The following is a 27,769-nucleotide window of genomic DNA, read 5'->3' as shown; positions in this document are numbered from 1 at the left end:
AGAGGGAGAAGCAGGCTCCCAGAGGGGGGCCCAATGTGGGACTCGATCCCAGGACCCTGGGATCACACCCTGAGCAGAAGGCAGATGCTCAACGGCTGATCCACCCAGGTGGCTTTTTATGATTCTTTTCCTCCTTTTCAGAAGGACCCATGGGGAGGTGGTGCAGGGGGATCGGGCCATGGAACTGCAAGCTGTTGGCTCCTTTCCAGCCTGTCCCCCGCTGCTCTGGCCCAAGGACCCGGTTCCAACAGCCCCTGGAGCCTCCCTCCTCCCCTGGGAACCACAGATCCCTGCCTGAGCTCCAACGGGGAGAGACACCCGAGTTCCTTCTCAGGAGAGGAGGGGAAGAGGCAGCCGCAGGGTGAGGCGCACCGGTTGGGTTTCAGATCACACGGTGCATGCCTGAGTTGGCAAATGATGAATCTTTCTTTTCTTTTTTTTTAAACTTCAATGAGCTCCAAGGCCCCACAGGGTGTTTTCATCTGTCGTCCTTCCCTAAATGCATCTCCCCAACACCCCCTCCTTCATTGTCTCATGTCTCCGAGGAGCTGGGGGTGTCTTAGAGAGAGAAGGCCGGGCCCGCGGGCTTGGTGTGGTTTCAAATCCTGCTCAGCTACTTACGTACCCTGTAACCTGGGCATATCGCTAAACTTCTCTGGCCTCAGTTTCTTCATCCAAGAAATGGGAATAATCATAGCACACAGCTCACAGGGTTGCTGTTAAAGAGGATAACATGTGTATCCTGGTCCAGATGACCCAGAGGAAGACTCGAGGCAAGGATTTGTGGATGGAGGATTTATTAGGAGTGAGTTCCAGAAGAAACCAGAAAGAGAGTTGGGGGAGCAGGACAGGGAAAGAGAGGAAGCCAAGGAAGGGAGCAGTGCCAGGCACAGTCTGCCAGAGGCTACACCGGTCTGACCTCAAGGGTTGCACCTCCAAGGGTTTGCCTTAACTTGAGACAAGGGAGCTGAGCTTTCATCCTCCTACACCCTCAGACACTGGCTAAGGGCCATCTGCATGTGGTGGGGAGAGAGATGTGAGCTTCCAGGCACTTCTGGCTCCCAGGGCACAGGACAGAAGGCTCCAGTCGCCCAAAGGCAGTCCGTGAGGGTGGTAGGTCCAGGCCCTCTGCGGAAGAAGGGGGCCCTGTGAGGAGCCCTGACAGTGCTGCTGTGGTGTGCGAAGCTCCCAGCTAGCCCCAGTGAGTGTGCAGCACGTGGGGCCTAGTCTCAGGATCTGTTCATGAAGATCCTTCAGGAAGAGTCACAGAGAGGTTAGGACACTGACCTGCAGGTGCACAGGGCGTACAGCGTCAGGGCTGGAGTAGGTACATTCTTCATCAGATGTCATAGTTCTTGGGAGTTCGAAGCTGGCATCTTGTTCTTCATTCCTGAGATTCTTTCTCGAGTTTTCCCTGGACATCTGGACTGCTCCTGGGGCCCTGATTCTGCTGGGAAAGTAATCTAGAGCCCAGCTCATCTCTTCTCACGGGTGCATCGTATTTCATGGGTGGGTGGAGGCACCAAAACATGTCCCCTCCATTCCCGACAAGCATTTGAGTGGAGTGGTAGACAGACTAATGCCCCCACCCCCACCCAACCCAAAGATGTCCCCGTTCTCCTCCCTGGGCCCTGTGAATATTTTTTCCTACCTGGCTAAATGGACTTTGTGGATGGGATCATGTTAAAGATCTTGAGTGGGGAGAGTCTCCTGGATCATCCAGGCAGGGCCAATCTAATCACACGGGTCCTTGTGTGGAGGAAGAGGGAGGTTTGGTGACAGAAGGAGAGGGTCCGAGGGATCCAGTCTGAGAAAGAGTGGATGCACCGTTCGAGAAAGGGCCCAGGAGGCACCCAGGTGGACTCTGGAAGAGGCAGAGGAGATGAATCTCCCTAGAGCCCCTCAGACCTATAAGGTAATAAGTGTGTGTTGTTTGAAGCCACTGAACTTGTGCTAATTCCTGGCGGCAGCCCCAGGTGGTGCGCGGTGTCAGCGTCTCGAGGCTCCAGCACCCAGCGTCTGGCCCAAACCCCGATCCGGGCATTGCCACCAGGGGGTTTGTGGTCGCGGCCAGCGTCTTTAATCAGTAGACTCTTGGTGTGGAGAAGGGCCTCGAGAGCAAAACCTGAGGTTTCCCAGAAAAGAACGAATTCTCCCTCCGGACCCGGCACTGACTCCTGCCTGTTCCCAGCCCAGCGCCTGCCCTGGGCTTCCAGACTTGCCTGCCCGGACAGTAGCGTCAGCCGCTTCCTTCAAAGAGATGTCCCGACGTGTATACACGTGTATCCCCGCTGGCCTGTCTCTCTGGAGGACCCAGGACCACAGGCGGCTGCCGGCGCCTTGGCTGTTACGATCAGCGCCGCCCTGGACGCACCCCCACGACCCTGCTCATTCTGCCTCCCGGGGAGCTGCCCCGCCGCGCAGAGCGCTGGGGCTCGGACCCCGGGGTCCCGGCTGCCCGTCCTGACCCCTCTCCAAGCAGCCTGCCTGCCCTGCCTCCTGCAAGGGGAATCCACGTCCCCCCTGCTGTCTGGGACCAGGCCGAACACGGACCCTGTGTCGGCCTAGTTGCCTCTCGCGGAGTTCCTCTCGAAGCTCTTCTGCTCCGGGGTCTCTGGCCCACCCCTTGCCCTCCCATGCGGCTCCCCTGTGTGTCCTTACGTCTGTCTCCCCCTGCACATCCTCTCCTGGATCCGAATCCCTCTACCGTTCTTCCCTCTCCTCTAGCCTGCTCCTGCCTCTCCCTGCCTCCCTCTCTCCCCAGCCCCAGGGTCCCTCTGCTCTGAGGGTCCCTTTCTGCCACCCCCTCCCGCACCCAGCAGCTGCCTTCTCTCGGTCCACTGATGTGGTCTACTTGCCAAGACCAGCAGCCCTGCAGAACTGAGCACGCAGAGGAGGGGGTGACAAGGTGTCGGGGGCCACTTAGAGGCCTGGGGAGAGACCTTTCCTAGCAGGGAGGCAGCCAGAGGGCAGGCCAGGCCGGTGACTGTCAGCCGAGGGAGGCCAAGCCGGGTGTGGTGTGCTTATTCCTCGAGGCTCTCTGGTCTAGATGGTTCTTCTGGGCCGGGAGCTGAATCTGGTCCTCCCAAGCAGCCTCCCTTTTCCTGGATGCCGCACTCGGGTGGGTGGCTGTCCTCGTGCCCAGGACCTCCCCAGAGGGCACGGCTGCCTCAAAAGTGAGTGCTATCCCAGGCCAGCAGGGGTTTGCTCTACAGGCAACAAGGGGGCTGCCTTGCCACGTGCTCCAGGGGAGGAAAGCCTCACTTCCGCAGCTGGGGAACCTGAGCAAGGTTACACAGTCCACCTGGGGCTCAGTCTTCTCATCTGTAAAGTGGGGCTGATAATGATGCAGCGCTGGGCACTTGAGGAGACTGCCTGGGGAGGACGTCCTGCCGTGTCTGGCCTGCGCTGAGGGCTCCGTGCGTGGGGCTGGGTGGGGGCGGGCAGCTTGAGTGTCCTTGCTCGGTTCACCTGGGGAGGCGCCTCTCTTTCCAGGGGGGACTTTGATAGAATGGTAGCTAGATGTCCTCAGACATCAAAAGAGGAGCCACATGTGCACAGTGCTCTGGGAGGAATAAAGCCCTTTTTTCTAGGTGATCTCCCTTAATGCTCATAATAGCCCCCAGGGGGAGGGAATTATTCTCATTTTGCAGAGGAGACAACTGGAGTTCAAAGGAGCTAAATGATGGGTGCGCCCGAGGGTACCGGGCTCTGAAGGGATGGAGCCGGATTCCAGTCGGGGCAGCGGGCTCCTCCACAAGGCTCTGCTTCCCTCCTGGGTATGGCCACATACAGAAGGGGCAGGGGCAGGGGCGGGGGCAGGGGCAGGGACGGGGGCGGGGGCAGGCCTCAGGCTCCTTGTCCACGTGGGTGCCTCTGCGAGCCGCTGACAGCACGCAGAGCCTCCCACGTTAATTATCCTGCTTGATCATGACACAGCTTGTAGTTCAGGCAGGAGATCTGAGCCCCACTTTACGGGCGAGAAAAGCACAGCCCGGAGAGACCAAGTCACATGCCAGCGCGTGGCACAGAGCCGGCTGTCTCCCAGCCCCGGCCTCCTGGGGTATGTGACGGTGGCCACATCTCTTCACTGCTCTGAGCCTCCGTTTCCCTCCTACTTCTGTCTCCGAGGGCTGTGAGTGAGAATTCAGTGGCACAAGATTGCAGGGAGCCTGGAATCCCCCGCGGTACCTGATGGGCCCTCGGCACCCAGGTGTACCCTTCCCTTCAGAAAACTGACGTGAGCCCCTGAGAGTAGCCGGAGCTCTGGAGCTGCCTGGGAGGATTAAAAAATGCATAAAAATTTATTGAGCATCTACTGCGTATGGGCCAGGGTTTAACAATGACAGACGCAGTGGCTGCCTGCATAGAACTTATAAGGCAGCCACGGATTCATCAAATGACTACATGCTGTGGAAGTAGAAAGGTGGGAAAAGGAACAACAAGGGGCTGCTTTATCTGGTCAGGGAAAGCACCCAAGAAGGAACCCCTGAGCAGGTCCTGTAAAGCAGGCAAAGGCTGGGCGTGCAGAGCTGGGGAGAGTAGGGTTCCCGGTTGAGAGGGCTATATGGGCAAAGGCCCTGGGGCAGGAGTGGGTTCCAGGGTCCAAGGATGGAAAGAGGACTTGTTCGTGGGTTTGGATTTTGTCCTAACTCTAATATGAAGCCATACGTAAGGTTTTAAGCAGGGAGAGACATGATGTGATTTTGATGTTAAGAAATAAGCAATTTGTGGGGCGCCTGGGTGGCTCTGTCTGTTAAGCATCTGCCTCTGGTTCAGGTCATGATCTGAGTCCTAGGATGGAGCCCCAGGTTGGGCTTCCTGTTCGTCAGGGGAATCTGCTTCTCTCTCCCTCTGCCCCTCCCCACAGCTTATTCTCTCTCTCTCTCTCTCTCTCAAATAAATATATAAAATCTTGAAAAAAAAAAGTGAGCAATTTGTAAGTTCACAAACAGGTATAATTGGAAGGATCTCTAACTATGATCCAGCCCTCCCCTTTATTGTGAAGTGGGGAATGGGGGCGCCACAGGTGGCAAGCAGGTGGCCAGGAAGCAGCACACCAGGGCCAAAGCAGCCTTGAACCCAGGATCTTAGACTTCAGGTGCAATGCTCCTTCCTTTGAGGGGCTGATGGAAGCCCCAGGCTTGGCACCACCTCTGTCTCCTTCAAGGATGAGCCCTGTCCGGCTCTGGCCTGACAGCCTGAGGGACCGTGCCAGCATCCGTGCCCTCCCAGGCCAAACCCAGAGCTGTCCGTTTCCTATGATGGCTTCTGCTCCGTGGCCATTGTCTTAGATCCCTTCATGCTGCAGAAACACATGAGGGCCAAGCTTGATTTTTTTTTTTAAACCGCACCCTCACCATCATAACTACAATTCTGCCTAATTTGCAAAGATACATCTGCTAGCAATTCTGGGAATGCATTTAGCATTTTTGCTCTGTGATGCACAGAGCATTTTCCGTGCATGACCACAGTTCTCTACTTGGAGGGGAGTCCAGGAGGCAAGTCCCTTTTTTTTTTTTTTTTTTTTTTTTGCAGATGGGGTGATGAGACCAGGAGTGGCTGACCGAGTCATACAAAGTCAGAGAGGGAGAGGGAGCAAGAGAAGGGGCCCCTCCAGGCAAGCCAGATGACCGTGATGGGAAGAGAAAGAACAGAATGAGCACAGGCTTTCCGAGTTCCAACCTGAGAATCGTTCTCCAGGCTCTGAGAATCATGAGATGATTGGGCTGGTGGGGCTTTGAGAGAGTTCAATCCAGTTTGACATCTATTCTAGTAATTTTTCTTAAAAAAATCCTATTTTGATGTTAAGTGTAGCTATACTGTATAATATATAGACAGTAAAGTGCATACAGCCTAGTGGTCTCCCTAATACACTGAGTGACCACCATCTAGATTATTCATCCATTCTTCTGTGGATGGGCGTTGAGTTGTGTCCCACTCTGGATGCTTGTAAATAAGGCTGGGACACACATTCAAGTCCATGTCTTCTTGTGGGCACTTGCAGGCATTGCTTTGGGTATGTGACACAGTGGACATGCAGAGTGGTCACAGGGCGGGCACACAGTGAGCTTTTTTTAAGATTTTATTTATTGGGGATCCCTGGGTGGCTCAGCGGTTTGGCGCCTGCCTTTGGCCCAGGATGTGATCCTGAAGTCCTGGGATCAAGTCCCACGTTGGGGTCCCGGCATGGAGCCTGCTTCTCCCTCTGCCTGTGTCTCTGCCTCTCTCTCTCTCTCTCTATGTCTATCATGAATAAATAAATAAATAAATCTTTAAAAAAAGATTTTATTTATTCACAGGAGACACAGAGAGAGAGAGAGAGAGGCAGAGACACAGGCAGAGGGAGAAGCAGGCTCCCTATGGGGAGCCCCATGTGGAACTCGATCCCAGGACCCCGGGATCACACCCTGGGCTGAAGATAGACTCTCAACCACTGAGCCACCCAGGTGTCCCCACAGCGAGCTTTTATACATGCTGCCAGATAGAATGGTTGTGCCATCCGACAGTCCTGCCAGCAGTGTGGGAAAGTTCTAATTGTTCCACCTCCCCCCCCAACACACTTGGTATCATCCATCTGTTTGGTTTTAGTCAACTGGTGGCTCTGTAGTGACAATTTAGTGTGGTTTTTATTTGCATGTCCCTGGTGAGTAATTATGCGGGTACCTTTTCATGTGCTCGTTGACTACTCGGGTATCTTCAGTCCTGTCCGGAGGTGACCTCTCCCCTGCCCAATTTTAAACCGGGTTGTTTTATTGTTTTCTTATGGATTTGTCCAAGTTATTTATATATTCTGGATACAAGTCTTTTGTCATGCATTTGTATTGCAAATACTTCTCCCAGTCTATGGTTTGCTTTTTCACTCTCTTTTTTTTTTAAATTTTTTTAAAAAAGATTTTATTTATTTATTCATGAGGGACACAGAGAGAGAGGCAGAGACACAGGCCGAGGGAGAAGCAGGCTCCATGCAGGGAGCCTGATGTGGGACTCAATCCCGGACTCCAGGATCACGCCCTAAGCCAAAGGCAGATGCTAAACCACTGAGCCACCCAGGCTCCTCTCTCTCTCTCTCTTTTTATTATTTTTTTAAGATTTATTTTATTTATAAGAGAGAGAGAGAGAGCAGGGGGAGGGACAGAGGGAAAGAGGAAGCAGACTACCCGCCGAGATCATGATATGAGCCAAAACCAAGAGTCAGATGCTTCAGCAACTGAGCCACCCAGGCGCCCCTTTTGCAGTCCCTGAATGGTGCCCAAGGATAGTTTAAGAGGGAAGAGAATGAGTGTTTATGGAGACCTTCCTCATGGCCAGCCTGGTGCTCCACATGTCTGACTACCTCACCTACCATAAAGCTCCTCACCACTTAGTGAGATGCACATCCTCACCCTCCACCTCTCCATACCCCCACGCCTGTCAGTAAGAGGCTTAAGGAGCTGGCCCAAGATCTCAGGGTTGGCAAATGGCTGGGCTGGATTCCTCCGATCCCAAAGCCCTCTCTCTCTTTCCGCTCTGGGTGTCAGCGAGAAAGGAGGTTTCCTTCTTCCCTCCATCTCCAGCCAAGCCGAGAGGCAAGATCTGGGAGGTCCACGTCTTCTTGCTTTCCCCTATGTGGGGACATCCTAACTTGGCCACCTTGTTTTGTTTGAAGTGAACTTCGTAGCATCTTCGACTCGAAGATTCCGTTGCCCATTCGGAGGAGCTTCCGAAGCATACTGCAAAGCAACACTATCTGGTATTTGGAATTATTCCTAATGCTATTACCTTACATGCATATAATTCTCTTTGATAAACCACTTCCATGATGGTTGTCTTACTACATATTTCTTAGTTGAAGCCAGCGAGGTAATAAGCAGGGCGACAGTTATGAGATCATGTTCAGTTGAATTTTGCTGAAGACTGACTCAGAACTGGGCAGGCGGATGCTGTTGAATGAGTCGTGTGTTTGGGCATTCAAAGTCTAGTGAGTAAGGCGCATGTCTCAGGCCAGCGTTCAGGGCAGGGTGCCGGAAGAGAGAGGTTCGTGGTCAGGTGAGTGTTTACTACATGCTGGGCACCATGCTCAGTGAATATTGCAGAGAACTAACCAGACACAGTCCCTGCCCCTGGAGAGCTTGCAGAGATGAAGAAAATGCAGTAGGAGCATGGCACAATCGTGGCCACCTTGCCCTGGGAGAGCTGGAGGCTTCGCATTGGAGGCAACATGTAAACTGGGTCTTGAGGGATGAGTAGGAGTTCGGCACGCAGGATATGGCATATCAGACCAAGAGAACTTTGTGGACAGAAGCCTGGATCTGTGACTTTCCCAAGGTCACCTGGCCAGGAAAGGGTGAGCCCCTGCCTGAACCCCGGTCTTTTGCTTCTCAACCCTGTGTTCTTCCTGCCCACCATGCTGTCTCCCTTGACCCCCGCCGTGGCACACAGTTCACACAGACGTGAGTAAGCACAGCCGGTGGCATTTCTACCCTGCAGGCTGAGCTGTCACCAATGCCAAACCCAGGGGCAGTTTGCCAAGGCAGCAGTGGCCGTCCTGAGTGGTTCTCATCTGAAACACCACCTCGGGTGCCTGGGTGGCTCAGTCGGTTGGGCATCTGCCTTTGGCTCAGGTCATGATCCTGGGGTCCTGGGATTGAGCCCTGTGTCGGGCTCCTTGCTCAGCAGGGAGCCTGCTTCTCCCTCTCCCTGCCGTTCCACCTGCTTGTGCTCTGTCAAATAACTAGATAAAATCATAGATGAATGAATGAATGAGTGAATAAGTGAAACACGGGCTTGCTAAGAGGAATAAAGCATCAGCTTGGGGATTCTATGACTCTCCCAGAACTCCTTCTGACCTTCCTGGGCCTCAGTCATTGGATCAATAAAATGGGAATAAGGGCAGCCCCTGGTGGCTCAGCGGTTTAGCGCCGCCTTCAGCCCAGGGTGTGATCCTGGAGACCTGGGATCGAGTCCCATGTCGGGCTCCCTGCATGGAGCCTGCTTCCCACTGCCTCTCTCTCTCTCTGTCTCTCATGAATAAATAAATAAAATCTTTTTAAAAAAATAAAATAAAATGGGAATAATAACACTCATAATCATTGCTGCGTTGGAGCCAGCACCGCCCTGAGCGTTTTGCACACGATGGCCCTGCGAGGTGTAGGTCCTCCTACTATCTCTATTTTACTGATGAGGAAACTGAGGTTCAGAGGGATTACCTGACCTGTCCAGCATTTCCTGTCGGGCAAAGCCAGGAAGTGTCAGAATCCAAATCCTTCCCCGCTCCACGACTCCAGCATTCCAGCTCAAAGCTGACGGGTCCCCAGTCCACACCTCGGCCCCCACGCCCCGCAGACATCTCAGGTGTCTGATGAGGAGTCTGTCTAATGAATGTCAGTGTCCCTGCCAGCTGGGATTTGCACTAGGTCTGTGATTTGATGGGGTAGGGGGAGCGGGTGGCAAGGGACCCGTCTTCCGAGAGGCTGGAACTTCTGATTTTTCTGGAGCCACAGAACCTGGTGGTAGAAATGCCTCGTGGAGCAAAACACCACAGCGCAGTCCAGGCTTGCAGGTCCAGGGAGCCTCAGACACTTCACGGAAGCAGCCGGCTCTGGGTGTGTGTGTGCTGCGGCCCGCCTGGCCTAGGGGAAATGGAGTCACACAGATCCTAAACTGTGAACCAACACAGGCTGCCTGCCCGGTGGGAAAGCAGGTGGGAAAGTGCCTACTCTTCCGGGGCATTTGTCTGCTCTCCCCTTCCATCCCACTGTCACTCGGGGACGTCCCCTATGGGAGCAGGGTCTGTGCCAGCGAAGCAGAGATGAATCAGCAGGTCCCAGCCCCTCAGGAGTGAAGCCAGCCCATTAACAACCCCCATTTATTGAGTGCTTACTGCATGCCAAGCACAGAGCTCAGAACTCGGCAGGCATTAATATTGTTTAACCCTGGCGAGGACCCTGTGAGTGTGGTTATTCTCTGAGGCCGGTGGGGCAGTGGGGGCAGTGCGAAGGAGAGGCCTGGGCAGTGCCAGGTCCAGCAGGAGGCTGACGGGGGAGCTGGCCATGGACGGGCACGGGGCCGTGGGGCTTTGAGGTGGAAAGGACCCTGAGGAGGTTGGGAAGGAGGTTGGGAAGGGCTGCGGGTGCAGGAATGGCTTTTGATCCAGGCCGTTGATAAAAATGGGTAGGATATTGCCAGCCAAACTGGGGAGGGAGGGCCTGCCTGGCGGAGGCCACAGCAGAAGCAAAGGCCCGGGGGCAGGAAAGCTCAAGGCAGGCCACGGACGATGACGGCCAAGGGCACAGGCCCCACAGCCACAGCGACCCAAGTGTGAGGCTGGAATCCTGCTTCCCAGCTCGTGACCTTTGGGGAGTGACGTCTCCTCTTCCCCCACTCTTCCTTTCTCAGTTTTTCCTTGAGGCAAACCTCACATCACATGGGGTTACCCGAAGCGAATACTTCAGTCGTACTTAGTCTGTTCTCAGTGTTGTGCAACCACACTTTCTGTCTCGTTCCAGAACATTTTTATCACTCCAAAAGGCAACACTGTCCACATCAAGGCCCCTCCTCCCAGCCCTTGGCCGCCATTCATTTGCTTTCCATCCATACTGGTTTCCCTATTCTAGACACATCATACAGATGGAATCATACAGGGTTTGCCCTTTTGTGTCTGGCTTCTTTCACTCAGCGTCCTGTTCTGAAGGGCCATCGCATGTTATAATAATATGTACCCATACTTGACTTCATTCCTTTTTCCTGGCCTAATACTATCCCACCATATGGATGTATCACACTGACCTGTTTATCCATTCATCTGTTGATGGACAGTTGGGCTTTTCCCACCTTCTGGCTGTTGTGAACATGCGTGACAGGTCTGGTCAGCCCCCGCCCTCATCCTTTTGGGGTATATACCTAGGAGTGGGATCACGGGGTCATGTGGTAATGCCCCATTGAACTTGTTGAGGATATATCGCCTCTTGGAAACTCAGTTTCTACATCTGTGAAATGGGCATGATAGTGACACTACCTCACACAGGGTGGATGGGAAAGGATTTGAGCGTTGAATGACGCACGATGCCCAGGGTCCTGAGGGCTCAAGATGCATGAGGGAGAGGCCGTGTTAAGGAAGGCCGATGGCTGTGAGAGGGGAGGCTGAGGGGGCAGGGGTCACCTCCACCTGGCAAAGTGCAGCTCTTCCCCTGAGCTTTGGGCTCTTTGAGGTGTTCGGCCCTTTCCCCACCAAGAATGGGACAGAGTGAGCGGGTGGTTGGTGCCCAGGGGACCGGTTGCCCTTCCTGGCTCCCCTGGACCCCCACCCCCCTCGGGAAGCCCCCAGGGACTGCCTATGCGGTGTGCCCCATTTGCTGCGTATCCCTCTCTCCCCTCCTCCTTTCCCAGCCCTCTGTGGGGCTGCTCAGGCTTGGCAAACAGCAGGAGCTCAGGAACCAAATTAACAGGTAAACATCCTCATTCCCTGCCTGTAACCCGCCTGGCTGAGCTGCAAAGTCTGAGACATAACAGAACTTGGGGGTGGTGGGCGCGGGATGAGCCAGCGTCAAGGAAAACTATTTGAGAGGGAGGGAGAGTCCCCAGTCTGCAGTCCCCTGAGCCCCATGGCCCAGGAGTCACACGAGGTAGCAGAGGGGGACGGGCGAGCTCTGCCCAGGGGTGGCCCTAACACTGGGCTTTCCCACCCCACGTAGTATTCAGATGCTCTTTGTTGGTGGGAGGCAAGTGCTGGGGCCCAGTGGTCAGGCAGGACTGAGTTCCAATCCAAGTGCAGCCATGCACGAGCTGCGAGTGACCTTGGACAAATTCTAGTCGGTCTGAGCCCGTTTCCTCATCTATAGTAACAAACCCTCTTGGCTGGGCTGTGGCTGATATTCAATGAGATCAGGAAGGAAAGTGGGTGCACACAGTGTGTCGTAGACTCTTAATGTTGATGGCAGTGGGGGTCAGGGAGCAACGGTCATGGTCAAAGGGACCATGTCATGGTGGCCCAGTGTCACTCCCGCTGGGCATTGAGTGTCATGAAGGCAGGAGCCATGTCTGTCTCCTTTAGGAGACAGCTCCTCCTGTCTAGGGGTGGCTCCCTAGAAGCAGAACCTGAGTGGCCATGGTTGAGAAAGTGAATCACCGAGGGAGGCTTCTTGAGAGAGACCCGCACACGGCGAGGGAGCAGGGCCAGGCTGAAGAAGAAGCTCAGCAGGTGTGGGGTTCAAGTGCAATCTAGCTTCAACCGGATTCCAAGAGGGACCCTGGAGAGTGAATGGCATCGCGGAGTTTGTACCCAGCACTGGGACTCCAGGCCAGGCCTGGCATGGGGATGGGGATGTAGCCTCCCAGGCATCTCTAGGTGAAGTGGCTGCAAACAGCCAGGAGCCAGTGGTGCCCCCAAAGCAGGTGGGGTGGAGCCTTTTGCAGCCAGCAAGGCAGCACCACATGTCGAGAGAGGGGAGCACCATCCAGGAAAGGGGTTGGGGTACAGCAGCGAGATGCCCCGTAATCCCTTCCTTCAGAATTGGGCAGAAAACACACATGAGATGCCACGTGGACAGCAGCTGCATTGGGCTGGCGCACAGTAGGCCTCAGCACCCCATTAGGTGGGAGGAGCCGGCTTCCTGCCCTCACTGCCTGGCCTGCTTAGAGACCTTTCCAGGGTGGGGTCTCTCCTGCCTGGCCTGGCCCAAATGAGCATCTGCCCTCGTACAGGCCCATGGTCGAGTATCTGATCCCTGATAACCCCCCTCCCCCGGGAGGAGAGAGGAGGCCAGTGTTCCCAGCTCGGTTCCTCCAGGAATGAGAAACACAGCCAAAGCTTTCAGCGTTGGGGTCGGCCACGGCCTGGATTTCCCCAGAGGTGTTTGTCTCCGGATGAATGATTTATTCCTGCTGTTGTTTCACAAGTGATATAGGAATACATTCTGCTGGTAAGAAACAACACATTTCAGGGGCCGTTAGAATCTCTAATAACGCCAGGCTGCTTTCCCCATGGCTCCGAGGAATGACCACTGTCCAGAGAACTAATGTCAACTCCCAAGCCATGTCTGTGTGTGGCTGCGGGGTGTCTGGAAAAATCTCTCATCAGGGTTGGGGCTGCCAAGGGCCTGGGAGAGCCTCACACCACCCCAGTGGGGACCAGGATGAAGGTCAGCCGCTTCCCAGGGTCCCTGGTGACCAGAGGATGGCACAGAGGGCCAAGGAAGCCTCCTGGTTGGGGTTTTCCCAGGATGTGCTTGGAGCTATAACTGAAATACTAATAATAGCTGCCACTTATCGAGGCATGTTCGGCCCCAGATGTCACACGGGGCAATATCCTTGTGTCTTCTCATTTCCCTCTGGGAATGAGAAGGGCCATTGTCCCCACTTTACAGACCACGAAACCGAGGCCCAGACAGGCTCATGTAAGGCGTTGAGGTCTCATAGTGTGTGATCTTCAAATTCAGCCGCAGCCACTGATGGGAGAGGCAAAGTGCCAGAGTGCACGAGCGTGTGCCCGGGTGTGAGTGAAGAGCCGGGTCGTGGCAGGGGCAGAGGGCATGGGACGCCCATGGGGAGTGGAAGGAAGCTCCTCTTCCCCGTTGCCTTCATCACATGCAGCCTGAGTGCCTGGCAGCCGAGGAGTGGCCGTGCCCAGGTCACCTCCTGCATCCTGGCCCTGCGCGTCCCTCCCTGCACCTACCTGGAGTGGGCCCGCTTCCTGTTTTCTGTCTGGGCTCATCCTGCCTCCGCTGCCACTCGGAGGTCGGTGGCCAGAGCAGCTGACCTGTGGCCTTGCCTTGTGGCTGAGCAGGGAGCTTTATGCAAGTCCCAGGCAAGAGAAGTGGATGATCCCAAGCTCCCTAGAAACCTTTGCATCAGCTTCCCGGGAGGGGGTTTCAGAACCCCAAGACCAAGGCTTGAACTGCAGACAATGGAGGAAAACCCAGGACTTGGATGGTCCCCATGGCCCCCTCCAGGAGTTTTGGTTGGCCCCCCCGTTGGCCCAGGCTTCTATCCCAGGCCTCCCAGCACACCTCCTTTCTCTTCTCCTCCTGCTGGTGGAACTGAGCCTACCGCCCCAGGAGCTGCCTCCCCCCCCCACACCACCCCCAGTCTGTCCATCTAGCCTCCAGGCGTGCCAGGCAGTTGAGGCTTTGGGGAGACAGCAGGGAGTGGTTTAGGACTTTCTCTGCCCTCTGCCAGCTGTTTGTGAGCCGTGCTGGGCCTCACTGCAGAGACAGCGCCAGAGTCCCCCTGCCCTCCCCGGTGCCTGACACAGTGACTTGCACAGGAGGCACTCAGGGAGTGTCGGCCGAGGGAATGAGCAAATGAATGAATGACAAACGAATCTCACTCATCACCGTGCATTGGAATGTTCCTGCAGGGTCTTCTCCACTGCTGATCTGGTTCTCTTCACCATGTTCTGCTTTAGGCCTGGAGTTTCTATATTCCCAGGGCTTGTTATTTTTATTGATAATAGTAACAAAATAGCTAACATTGGTCTGGCTCTTTCCATGTGCCAGGAACTGACAAAAGTGTGCATGACATCCTCACAGCAACTCTATTCGTAGGAGCTACGATAGTCCCATGTGATGACAAAGAACTGAGGTCTCAGAGAAGTCAAGGCATTAGCTCGAAGTCACACGGCTTCGTCTGGGTAGGGACAGGACTGTGTCACCAGTGGTCTGACTCCAGACCCCAACATCCTACATTTATTGAGTGATTGAACGGCCCACACTACTTAATATTTTGGTAACTGAAAGTCAATGCATGCTCAGAAGTAGCATGTACACACCATGCCCGCATGCACACATGCTCACTCCTCCCTTGGTTCCTTCTCCAGCACCACCATCCGTGCTGGGGGCTATCACAATGTCCCTTACGCTCATCTCCCAAATGGACCATATAGTAGCCCTGCATCTGAGCATCCTTATGCAGTCTCTTTGCTTGGCGGGACGTTTATGGTGCCCTAAAAGATCGACCATTCTTAAATGTAGCTGGGTTTAGGGAGGACGTTTATCAGGGCAAGTAGGAGGAAACCAGGATGGTGTGGACGTGAACAGTGAAGGAGAAACCCCAAGTCTGGGGAGACACGCAGGCTTATAAAATGCTCTGGGACATTCCAGCTTGGTGGACATGGATGCCTCTAAAATCTAGCTAGACATTTATTCATTCTTCATCAAAAGCTTAATTGCTGGGGCTATGCTAGTGCCCTAAGAAATGAAGGGGAGCTTGGGGCATGAGTGATCTTTTGGGACCAAAAACCCCAGAGGGGGAGGTGGACCACTGCGGGGGAGAGTGGCCTGGTCCAAACTCGACTCCTGAAACTCTGTCTCCCTTCCCAGTGGAGGGTGGGGTGGGGTGAGGGCAGCAGGGGCACCGTGTAAAGGCTATGGCTGTGGGCCAGAAGAGGGCACACAGGGGTGGATGGGGGAGGTGAGACCCCTGGAGGTGGCACGTAGTGGGAAGGGGGCAAGGCGAGGAGATGTTTCTAAGTACATGGGACTGAGCTGTTGGGGTGGGGGAGAGACGGGGGGGGGGGGGGGAATCCACACACTTGAACCTTTGGGAGACTGGTGATTGGGAGGATTTGTGGAGGAGCCATTTCTGGGCAAATGAGAACAATAGTAGGTATTAGCGAAGCCTTCCTCTGTGCAGGGCGCTGTGCTAAGTGCTGTCTGCCTCGTATCACATTCAATGAGCAAAAGAAACCCAGAGGCAATTACTGTTATTGTCTCCATGTTACACGTGGGGAAACAGAGGCACCGTTCATGTGACTGGGATCACACGGCCCGTCATGGTCGGGCTAGGATTCCGGCCCAGGCAGCTACCTGCAGAGCCTCCCCAGGTCACCCCTGCCCCAGCCGCAGGCCTGCAGGAGGCTGTCTTCAGTTCTGGGAAGGACATGCATTATTTTCTTTCTTTTTTTTTTTTATTGGCCTTCAATTTGCCAACATATAGCATATCACCCAGTGCAAGCCAGGGGGAGGGGGGCTGAGAGGAGAGGACAAGGACGATTTAGGAGTCCCATGAACCCGGGTGCAAAGGGCTGCATCCCCGCAGCCCGCCTCTGCTCCCCCGTTCTCTGTGGTGGGGACATTGCCCTGGAGATTAATGGGGGAGACGGGCGGCGGAGGAGGGAGGGAGGGAAGGAAGCGAAATTGCTGCCCATTATACCTGTCCTTTGGCAAGGCCGGGTAATTAGCAAACCCTCAGCAATAAAATATTTCGTTTCGGTGTAATTGCAAAGTAATTATGTGGTATGGGTTGTGTATTAATCGTGTTGATTAATAACACTCAGGTAGTAATTAAACATCTGCTTCATAATTGCGTGCGAGCTGAAGCTTAGCACACACATGCACACACGTACACACATGCACACATGCACACGTGCCTGTGGCACAGGCAAAGCTCCTTAGTTCCTGTTGTGCTCATTCACGTGGGGGGGGGGCAGGGGAGAGGGGGAAGGAGGGAGGAGGCAGCGAGCCAGGCTGGGTTAAGAGCCCCCTTGCTCCCCCACTGTACAGTGAAGACTTTGTGTCCCCACCTCCCCTTGGTGACATGGGGAGGAGCTACCGTGGGCCTGGGGAGCTGTGTCACTCCACGGTCCCCCTCAGGACGGAACCCAAGGCTACCGGTGTGTGTCCTCCTCCCAGCCGAAGCCGGGTTGACACAGGGGCTCCAGGGTTCTGTAGGTGACTGTAGTGTCCTATTGACTTGGCTCTCCTCATTGGGCTGGCTTTCAGGGTCCTTTCTTGGACAGGCTACTTTTCCCCAGCAGCTGGGAGAAAGTTCTTATGGTAGGAGCCACCTGGGCTGAGGCCACCCTAACACCCAGCACACCCAGAAGGCCTGGATCCAAGGAGCTGATCCCAGAGGTTGCAGGGACCAGAGCAGGATGCCACCCTTGGGTACCAGGAGCTCTGATTCTAGCTTGGCTCCTACCCCACTTGCAGTGTGATCTTGGGCAAGTCACTTTCCCTCTCTGTGCCTTGGGTTCCAGGTCAGTAAAACAAAGAAAACTGAGCTCAGAGGCCTCCAAGGGCCTTTCCAGTTCTTCTGTATTCAGATTCTAATTTGGTTTGTACTAATTAGGAATCGGAGACAATTTAAATTCAATACATGTGATCCTCAGTGAGTAAACAATTGGAGATGATTCCTTCCTTTATGACTTCTCAAAGACTCACTCGTGAGCGATGAGAACCCAAGAGAAAATCAATAGCTTTTATTTTTCAGAGAGAGAAATTGCAGATTCCTTGGGCTGCTGGGCATTGCAATTCATTCTTGTATTTTAAAATTTTATGTTTATGTTTATGGACTGCCATTAGGTAACATGGATTCGTCCTGAAGGTTGATTTTTTTCATTAACTTAACTCATTTTACTTATTAGTTCACATTTATAGCTTGGGTTTAATAAGCACACAGCGCAAAAGTCATAAAACAGCCCTCCGCTTTAGGAATATTTTAAAATCAAGACTCATCTCTGCATCAGCCCAGGTTTATTTGTTCATAACTTGCTTCTGCCGTGATTTGAGGCACAGGCACTGCCGGCTCCAGCCGGTCCTTTGACTTTGAGCCTGGGTGTCCTCACCGGAGAAAGGCACCACTAATTAATAAAAGCAATAAATGCTTACATTTTAGAAAGCAAGTATCCAGCCATCGCTTACTGTGCTCAAAGTACTTCCCACGGTATCTGGTTGAGTCCTGCATCCCGATGACATGGCTTTAAGTTTTTCACCTTATAGAGAAGGAAACAGGCTCAGAGAGGTCTTGCCCAGGGCCACACAGGTGGTGACAGAGGCAGACTCCGGGTGCAAAGCCGACATGTCTAGATGCATCTTCCCTCCCACACCTGTCTCCCTTCCCCCTGGCCTGCGAGTTTCGGGAGCTCTTCACCCTCTTCACCCTCCGCCCTACCTCCACGCTCCCTTTACCCTCCCACCACTCCTACCGAGCTCTGCCCCTCGTTCTCCCATCCTCTCACCATCTGTTCCCACCTGCCTGGGCTCCTTCCTGTTTTTCATCTACCTGAAGGATACCTCTGCTCTATGACCTTCAGTGGCTCCCCATTGTGTATGGGTCAAGTTCATCAGGCTTGGCCTGGCATTCAAAGACCTTACCCGTGCAACCCCTGCCTTCAAGCTTTCCTGCCTCATTTCCCCACTCTGCCCCAACAGGCAGCCTTGGCTCATGGTCCTGAATACCCGGCCCACTCTTGGGCGTCCCCCTGCCTTTGCTCACCCTGGGCCCTTTGCCCACAGCACCCTCCTCTCCTTTCCATCTATTTAAATCTGCCCCCTCTTCCAGGAAGCCTGCCCTGGGGCCCACATTGGGAGGGACTTCTCCTTCTTCTGAGCTCATAGCTACGTGATGAGCCCTCCTTAGTCACCTTGAACTTCATAGTTCAAGACGAGGGCATTGCTTTCGCTTCCCCATAACTGTGAACCTCTTTGAAGGTGTAGTCTGTGCATCACTTGCCTCCGGTTCCCCTAGAATCCCAGGTACACAGCAGGTATTCAGTAAATGCTCACCAAATGCGTGAATGCTTGTGTTGCTTATGATCACCAGGAAGCAGAACTCCTGTGTCTTCTCTGTGGCTTCCAGGCCAGGCAGCGAAAACCTAGGGAAAGACCCCGCCCGGGTTCTATCACCTATCGGCAGCTCTGCCTCCCTCCCTTCCTGCAGGCTTCCCTCGTCTCCCCAGATGTGTCACATCCCTTCTAGGTCAACCATGTCCCTCTTCTCTTCCATCACGACGTACCTGCCCTGGGCCCCGTGTACTCAGCTGCCTGCTGCGTCGATGGCCTTCTGGTTTCTGGCAAATGAAATTCAGATACTTTGTTAGTGGCAAATCTTGTTAAAGGAAGCGAGACCACAGGGGCTGTAGCCCACTCTGTATCTGAGCTCAAGATCCTCAGTGTTTCACATGGGGAAACTGAGGCCTGGGAGAGGGGAACAGGGGACTTACCTAAAGGCATTGGCTGGGATCTCAGTCAAGGCTCCCTGGGGACTCTCTACCACTTCCTGGGTTAGTTGGCTACTCCGGTTAGAATCACAACCATATCGGTGGGCCCAGCACTTTACAGTTTGTATGCACTTGAACTTAGGAAGGTCGTGGGCTTTCATGGAGGCTCAGAGAGGCAGGCCACATGTCCCGATCACAGGGCCCGTGGCCAGTGGTAGGGTCAGGGCTGGAATGCAGGTCTGGCTTGGCCTCAGCTGGTACGATTGCTTGCCAGGTTTCCCTATCTGCTGGCGACAGCCCATGTGTGTGTGTGTGTGTGTGTGTGTCTGTGTCTGTGTGTGCGTGTGCGCACGCATGCACACACGCACACTGGGCTCCATCTGCACACCCTGTTCCCTAGCTGGGGCAGGCATTCAGAGGGACCATGGGAGATACCCAGGCAAAGAAGATGCAGACCTAGGACAGGATGTGCCACTCTCCCCGGCAGCAGGGGGCTCGGCCCCTGGTCATGTGGAAACCAGGGAAGGTGATACAAGCCAGCCTAGCTGGCGCACAGCCTGGGGAGCTTGACTTCCTGGGCTACTGCAGGATGGCCTGGGCCTCTGACTGCCCAGCCCCAGCCCCAGTGGCCCCGATGGCCTCTCGGCCACGTCCTGCCCATCTGGCATCTCCAGGCCTGGGCTCAGATCTGGAGCTTCCTTTGACAGTGACACACACACATTGACAACGTCCACACGTTCACACACTGAACTTCCTCTCCAGGCCACAACAGTGCTCACCCTCGAGTGCCACCATGAGCTCATCTGTGTGTATTTACAATATGCATGATCCTACATTTCTCTAGTTCACATTCTATTTTAAGCCATTCGGAAGGAGGGTGGCGTCCCATGGCAATCAAGAGCTTCTGCTCTTAAATATATATTTCTTTTAAAGATTTTATTCATCCATTCATGAAAGACACACACACACACACACACAGAGAGAGAGAGAGAGAGGCAGAGACACAGGCAGAGGGAGACGCAGGCTCCATGTAGGGAGCCCGACGTGGGACTCGATCCTGGGTCTCCAGGATCATGCCCCGGGCAGAAGGCAGGCACTAAACCACTGAGCCACCTGGGCTGCCCAAGAGCTTCTGCTCTTAAGTCAACAATGGGTTCAAATCCAATCTGTGCTATGTAACGGTCGTGCATTTGCCAAGGTACTTAATTGCTCTGAGCCTCAGTTTCTCTTTAATAAAATAGGAATGATACTATAGGATTAAATGAGGAAATGCACATAAAGCACTGACCCCAGGACCTTTGCATCTTATCTCCCACTCCACCCTGACAGGCAGCCCTGGCTCAAGGTTCCCCACTTGGGTATCTCCATGCCCTTGTTCACCCTGCCCTGCTGCCCATAGCACCCTGCTCTCATCTCTGCACAAACATACACACATCTGTCCCCTCATCCAGGAAGCCTCAGTGTGCCTGCTGGGGTCATCAATGCCCCCATCGTCAGGAAGTTAGAGGAAGAGCAGCCTTGCATTGGTATCTCCACCTGTGAGTTAACTAGAGCCCGGGTTTTAGAGCTGACCACAAGAGATTGTAGGGGCCACCAGTGGGCCCAACACCCCCTTTCACAGATGGAAAAACTAAGGCCCAACAAACAAGAGGATGTGCCTGAGTGCTCAGAGGAAGTTAGTGTGACGTTGGGACTGGAACCCAGGACTCCGTCTGTAAATCTTGGGGTGGGAGCCGAGGGGTCTACTGTGACTGCCCTCTTCCTGGGAGTGAAGACTCCCCCCTGCCAAGGGTCTGTTAACTGAGTGGGTGGTCTGCTTCTTTTAGCACATTTGAAGGAGCGTGGGCTGGGGTGGAATGAAAGGTGGAGGCTAGGGGTCCCCCAGGTGAGTCTCCTCATCGAGCAGGTGTGGGGAAGAGGCTCAGAGAGGCTAACACAGCCATCATCCCGATGGGGGCTGAAGCAGGGACCGCAGGCCCCATGTGGAGGCCCCGGGTGGAGCCCCCCACCCTGTACCCCCCCCCCCGCCCCCGCCCCCCCCAGCCCCAGGAAGGGACGGCCTCACAGCATGCTGTTGAAGCAATCTCTGTTGCCCCCTCCTTCCTGCCACCATTTTCTTTCTTTATCTTACCTTTCTTGAAAAAGCTGAGAATGCCACCCCTCCCGGGGAATTCAGGGAATTCGCTCTCCCACGCCTGGCCCTCCCCAGTTCTCCTGAGAGCTGCTGCCATGGTGTGGGGTCCTTAGCACTCACCAGCTCCCCAAGTGCTGATGACACCTGCATTTTGCTGGCTGTTGAAATGTGGTCTGGGCTATGGGGGTCCGGTGGGCAGGTGGGGAGTTTGCAGTCCCAGTCCCCCAGGAGAGGAGGTATGCTGGGCTGGGAACCCGTGCTGGTCCATGAGAGGCAGAGAAGGGGGAGCAAGGTGGGGGCAGAGGGGATGAATGACCAGTGAAATTGAGAGATTTTTGTCTCAAGACTTGCCAAGGACACAGAGCAACTCCCAGTCCAGTGCTCCACCTCCCACTGCAGGCGCTCCCAGTATCCTCCTCTGCATCACATCCCTAACATTTAGTGAGCGAATGCTCTGCTGTGGGCTTCAGAGACGTAGGAAGGTCATTTTCATGCCTGCAATCCTCGAAGAGATGCTGTTATTATTATTCCCATTTTATAGACGAGGAGACTGATGCTCTGAGAGGACCCCTGACTTACCCACTGTCTACTTCTAGAAAAAGATTGCCCAAGCATGTGGGCCATGATCTACCTGCTTCCAAAGACCATGCTTCTGATCACTGCAGGCACTGCCTCTCACACCTTGTCTGGGTTTGAACACAGCTGGGAAATACTCTGCTCTAACCCACCTGACAGCATGCAGGAGACCCCTGCCGTGGGCCCGGGCTGCCCCAGGGGCTGCGAGTCCCACAAATACAATGAAGGGTGCATCGTTGGAGAGAACCCCCAGCCATGAGTCAGGAGAGACCCAGGGCTTAGGCCTCACTCTACCACCAGCTTGCTATGTCACTTTGGCCCGGTCACTGCCCCTCTCTGGACGTCAGTCTCCTCATCGGTAAACTGATGAAGCCAGTTGGTCTGGCTGGATGGAGCGTCCCAAGAATGCATTTTCACAGAAGGAAGGATCTTTCCTCCAATTCACTCCAACTCTCCTGGAGCTTCCACCCACTCACTCCAACATATACATTTGTGTTTTACATCAAAGCAAACCGTGAAACATTTGTCGAGCTTCCCCGCTCTGCAAAGGGCACTGTGCTAGACACGGTGGGTGTGATGCTTATGTATTTTTATTCAGGGCGTACACACGCGCGCGCACACACACACACACACACACACACACACAGGCAGAAATGCATATTTTTGGGTCTCAGACTTGTTTCCAGGCAAGTTCAGCTGGGACCTGTTTCTTGACGCATGACCCCAGGTTCCTGCCGTCTTTGCCCTGTGACATGGCCCCCTCGGGACCCCGAGAGCATCTGCGACAGAAAGAAGCCACCTGGGGCAGCATGAGCTGATGAGATCTCTCCCGACCAGGCAGTTATGGCTCATCTGCTTATCTCTGACAGGTGGGCATCTCCTGGACAGCCCGAGCTTGCAGCGGCCGGGACTTCTGACACTGTCATCAGAGCGACTTGACACCTTTGATTTTGGCGTCTAGAAACAGGCCCGATCCTTTTCCAGACCTCCCAACGCTGGCCACCTGGGTAAGGAAGTTCAGGCTCATTTGGCACGTGGTTATACGCTGTGTCTGTTGTCACTGCCACCAGCAGGGCACCCTGTCATTCTTTATCACAGCGTCTTCTTTTACACCCTTCATTAGCAGGAGAGCCCAGTGGTTCAGGCTCTCAAGTCCAGGAGACCTGGGTTCAAATCCTGAAACCACTAGTTACTAGCTGTGTGACCTTGGGCCGGTTCCTCAACCTTTCTGCGACTCAGCTTCCTCATCAACAGGGAAGCAATAGCACCCACCTTCTGGGTTTGTGGTGAAGATCAAATAAGGCAATGCCTGAAAAGGGCTTAGGACAGGATGGACACGTAGTAAGCTCGGAATTCAAGAAACATTAACCGTTGCTAATAGTATTGCGTATGGGACAATCCGTAATTCGTTCACTCTCGCGCTAACAGTCTGTCTCCTGCACTAGAAGGTGGAGTCCACGAGGGTGGGGGTTCATCTGCCTGGTTCTTAATTGAACTCTCAGATCCCAGTACAGGAGATCGGCCTCGATCTGTTGAATGAATCAAATGTGTGAAGATGCTGTGCCTATTTCACGCAGAACCCCCAGGACAGTCCTTGAAGGCTCTTGCATTAGTCCGAATGTGGGTTTGGTTGTGTGTGACCCCAAAACCCCAAATAATAGTTCCTTCAATGAGAGACAGGTGGATTTTTCTCTAAGTAAGATTCTGAGCTAGGAGGATTTTTCCACACAGGAATGTTAGGGTCCCGGCTTTCGCTGTCTTGCGGCTGCACCATCACTGGTCTTCATGATCCATGATGGCCCAGGACAGCCTCTCCATCGTACTCAGCAAGAAGGAAGAAACCAGAAGAGGCGAGGGCTGCTGCTTCCTTTAAGAGGGGGCTCCCATCACTTCCATCCCACTGGCCAGAATGCAGTCGTGCAGCACGCCTCGCTGCAAGGGAGGCTGGGAATTACAGTCATCGTTCTGGGTGGCTGTCTGCCCAACTGCAACTCTATTTCGAAGGAAGAAGGGGAAAATGGATGCTGGGGGACCCTCCACCTTGCCAGAGAAGATGATCCACCCGCTTAGTCGCCCTCGATCCCTGCTTCCTCCCTCTGGCAACCAGTGACTTTTTCACTGTCCCCATAATTTTGCCTTTTCCAGAATGTCATATAATTGGAATCGTACAGTAGGTAGTCTTTTCAGACCGGCTTCTTTCACTTAGCGGTGTGCATTTAAATTTTTTCCATGTCTTTTCCTGGCTTGATGGTTCATTTCTTTTTATTGCTGAGTAACATTCCATCGGCTGTACCACTGCTTATTTATCCATTCACTAGTTGAAGGATATCTTGGTTACTTCTGATTGATTTTAGCCGATCACGATGAAAGCTACTATACATTCATGTGCCAGTCTTTGTGTAGACAGAAGTTTGAGCCAGTTGGGTCAACACCTAGGAGCATGACTGCTGGATCATATGGCAAAGAATATATTTGGCTTCTTAAGAAATCGCCAAATTGGGGCACCTGGGTGGTTCAGTGGTTAAGCGTCTGCCTTCGGTTCAGGTTGTGATCCTGGGGTCCTGGGATCGAGTCCCACATCAAGCTCCCCAGAGGGAGTCTGCTTCTCCCTCTGCCTATATCTCTGCCTCTCTCTGTGTCTCTCATGAATAAATAAATAAAATCGTAAAAAAGAAAAAGAAAACGAAACCGGCAAACCGTCTTCCCAAGTGGCTACACGGCTTTCCATTCCCACCACCAGCGAATGAGAGTTCTTGTTGCTCCATGTTCTCATCAGCAGTCAGCGCTGTCAGTTTTGTGGATTTTAGTCCTTCTGTTGGGTATGTAGCAGCAGGATCCCCATGTTAGACTCAAGGATGATAACACTGGAAGGGACAGCTAGGCGAAGGTGTTTCAGCAGGTAAGAGATCCAGGAGTGTTCCCGGGCCTGTTTTTTTTTTTTTTTTTAATATTTTATGTATTTATTCATGAGATAAGCAGAGAGAGGGAGAAGCAGTTTCCCTGCGGGGAGACCGATGCAGGACTTGATCCCAGAACCCTGGGATCACACCCTGAGCTGAAGGCAGATGCTCAATCACTGAGCCACCCCGGTGTATCTCCTGGGCCTGTTTGACATGCAAGCCCCGAACTGTCCTGCCACCCCTCGCAGCCTCTGCCTGTGGCAATCTCCCTGAGATGGACCAGAGCCCTGGGGTTGACTCTTCCTGCCCCAAAGTGAGGAGTGGCTGCTTTCCAGAGTCCTTATTGTTTAGTGTCTGTCTCCCTACCAGAGCCCAAGGTCAAGGAGGGAGAACAATGAGGGCTGGGGACCAAGCGAGTGGACCCGAGCCAACTTTAGATCCGCCGAAACACATCCCTCGGCGGGGCCAGACGGCCAGGAAGGCTGGACGCAGGCAAGTCCAGCCAGGCTGCTGGCCTGTGGCCAGTCCTTGAGTCTGACGCCCACTCGTGCCCCACCCCAGGCTCAGCTGGGGAGGCTGGAGCTGCTGTCCAGCTCATCGAGAATCAGCCTGGGCCAGAAATGATGGCTGGCTGCCGGGGAGTCAAAGGGCAAAGGCCAGACGAGGTCAGATGCCACATCAGGTGGGAGCCAATCCTCAGCTCCACCCCAATTAAGCCAAGACAAGCAATTTATTCGCTTTTCATTGGTTTCCAATATATTGACAATTTGGGGCCTGTTTATTGGTGTGTTCAAAGCGGAGCTGAGTCCAAGGCTCAAATGACGCCTGTGTCTGTGCCCCTGCTTCCCTCCTTGCGGGTTTCCATCCTGGGGGATGCACGCCTCACAGCGTGGTGGGGCAGTGACCAAGGGCTCCAGACCCACATCCGCTCGTTTCCAAGCCTGTGGAAGGAGAGCTTCTTTTTCTCAGGAGCCCCAACCAAAGTTCCAGAGTTGCAGCTTATTGGCTACTTTCCAGCCAAGTGACCATCTCTGACCCATTTCTGAAACCAGGAGGAGAGAATGTGCTGATTGGCCTGGCGGGGTGGGGGTTGAGGGCTGGGTGGCCGTGGGACAGTACCTGCTGTGGGTGGAGGGAAGAATTGGCCTGAGGCTGGAAGTGGGTGGGAACCCCAAAGGGAAAACCCAGATGCTATCTTCAGAAAGAGGAAGGAATGCCAGGCAGATGGAACAACAGGTGACCCTGTTGGTGCCGTGGCAGGGGTGGGGGACACGGGGCAAATGGGAATGCCATATGTCCCAAAATAGTCCTCCCTGTAGTTATAGCACCAGGGTGGCCTTTCTGCAACAGGTATAGCTCTGGTTTTGTGGATCTGCTATCTGAAAGCCTGATTTATGCACACACACTCGCATGCATGCACATACACGTATTGCACACACAAGGTATCTGCAGGTGATGCTTCACTTTCCAAAAGGATCGCCTCTGAAATTCTGTCCATATGGAGTCCCTGTGCTCCCTAGGAGCCCCCCCCCACTATTTCAGGCACCCCCATAGCTGGCTGCCTTGGGTTCCCCTCCACTCACTGGGAGGATCTTTTCCTTCCTCCCCTGACTCCCTTGTGGCTGGGGAAAGTTTCCTGAGTTGCTTTAGGGGGTATTTGCCCTAAACGGACTCCCAGAAGACCCGGACCCATGAAGGCCTCCTTCCCAGAAGAGCAACTGCCGCCCTCCCCTCAGCTGCTGCCGCTCCACTCCGAGGCATCTCAGAGGGAAGGGGGAGGAGAAGGAGGCAGTCTCTGACCCAGCAGGAACCCCATCTCTGGGGAGCCCGGGGGGCCTCTGTGGGGTTCCAGGGTCTGTGAGAGCAGGCCAGCCTCTCGACTGTAGCCGCCGTCCACCGTGGCAGCTCTGTTATGCATTTAGGGTGTGGTGTATGATTTCACTTGAAAAAAGATTGTTCTGCAGGAAAAAGATGGAAAACCACAGCCTATGATGCTGCCTCCTAGGCCACTGTGGCCAGCTTCTTTTTATGTTCTGTCCTTTGCTTGATTTTGGTCAACCACAAAACTCCTTGCCCTTTGCCAGTCTCTCGCTCTCGCTCTTCCACTCTCTCTCTGTTTGTGTGTCTCTTGCCTGTGGATTCTGCAGCTCTGACTCACCACGTAGGCCAGCTCAGCGTTCAGCACCAGCCTGCCTTATATGGTGCTCAGCGTGGCTGGATCACCGAGTGGTAATTCATTTCTTCAACCAGTGGCTGGTGTGTTCTTACCATGTGCCAGGCGATGTTTCGTGTGCTGGGGACCGAGAGTGAGCAGGGCGCGAAGGTCCCTGCCCTCTCCTCTGGAAGATGTCCTGAGGACCGGACCTCTGGGTGTCTTGCCCCCACCCCTTGTCCAGTGTCTCATTCAGCGCTGAGCCACAGGAGAACTTGGTGAATGTCTGTGGGCTGACTAGTTTCCACACTATTTTTTTTTAAAGATTTATTTATTTATGATAGACATAGAGACAGAGAGAGGCAGAGACACAGGAGGAGGGAGAAGCAGGCCCATGCCCGGAGCCTGATGTGGGACTCGATCCCGGGACTCCAGGATCACGCCCTGGGCCAAAGGCAGACACTAAACTGCTGAGCCACCCAGGGATCCCAGTTTCCACACTATTTTTCAAAGCCCCCACTTACGACCGATGCTGCGGAGATACTAGAACAGCTTGGTCCTCAGCCTCTCGGACTCAGAGTGTGTGATGTAACTTGCGACAGGTCCTGGAGAGGGAGGGGAGGCCATGGTTAGAGACCCGGTCTGGGGCTGCACCTGAGTAAACAGAAAGAATTGGCCAGCCTTCAGCCCCGCTGTACCCCACTTACTTGAAACACCTCAGAGATCAGCCACCACCCCCCAGGGGGCTCCCGGCCTGTCATAAGGAGGGAGACATGAAAGCAAATCCCTAACATACAAGGTAGAGAGTAAGAGGGTTCGGAGCAGAATTAGAATGGGAGGCTTGAGGGTTCCAGGGTCAGATCAAGAGGTCACTTCTGGGTGGTGACGGTGATGGAAAGTCAGGCAATGTGGCCTATTCCAGCTGGGCTTTGAAAACTGGGGCAGGACAGGGGACCGGCTCAGATGCTGGGAAGGGCATCCCGGGAAGAAGAAATAGTGAGAGCCGAAGCCCGGCAGGTGGGACCCTGGGGTTTGGAAGACTGTGCCAGGCAGGAAATGAGATGGATGCGGACAGCTTCTTCCCTGCGCGG

At 54.1% G+C, this 27,769-nt stretch overlaps 1 protein-coding gene and 1 long non-coding RNA gene across 3 annotated transcripts in view; one reads left to right on the top strand and one right to left on the bottom strand.

Annotated features, from left to right (window-relative positions):
• TSPAN18 (tetraspanin 18) overlaps window positions 1-27,769 on the top strand; it is a 186,066-nt gene that overhangs the window by 103,282 nt on the left and 55,015 nt on the right. Inside the window, exon 3 of one of the 2 annotated variants that reach the window (XM_025451945.3) lies at window positions 22,496-22,633. The exons of the other annotated variant lie outside the window; for it this stretch is intronic. The gene's annotated coding sequence lies outside the window, so the exon portion shown is untranslated. The remainder of the gene's footprint in view (window positions 1-22,495; window positions 22,634-27,769) is intronic. 2 annotated transcript variants of the gene reach the window in all.
• On the bottom strand, window positions 17,209-18,782 carry LOC112663265 (uncharacterized). Its single transcript, XR_003139110.3, has 3 exons — window positions 18,713-18,782; window positions 18,483-18,571; window positions 17,209-17,689 (listed from the first exon to the last, which is right to left on the bottom strand). It is a non-coding gene; the product is annotated as an uncharacterized LOC112663265 (long non-coding RNA).

Source organism: Canis lupus, chromosome 18 (assembly GCF_003254725.2).
Source record: "Canis lupus dingo isolate Sandy chromosome 18, ASM325472v2, whole genome shotgun sequence".
NCBI lineage: Eukaryota > Metazoa > Chordata > Mammalia > Carnivora > Canidae > Canis > Canis lupus.
The sequence above is the reverse complement of the archived record's forward strand: the minus strand, read 5'-3'. Positions and strand labels throughout refer to the sequence as shown.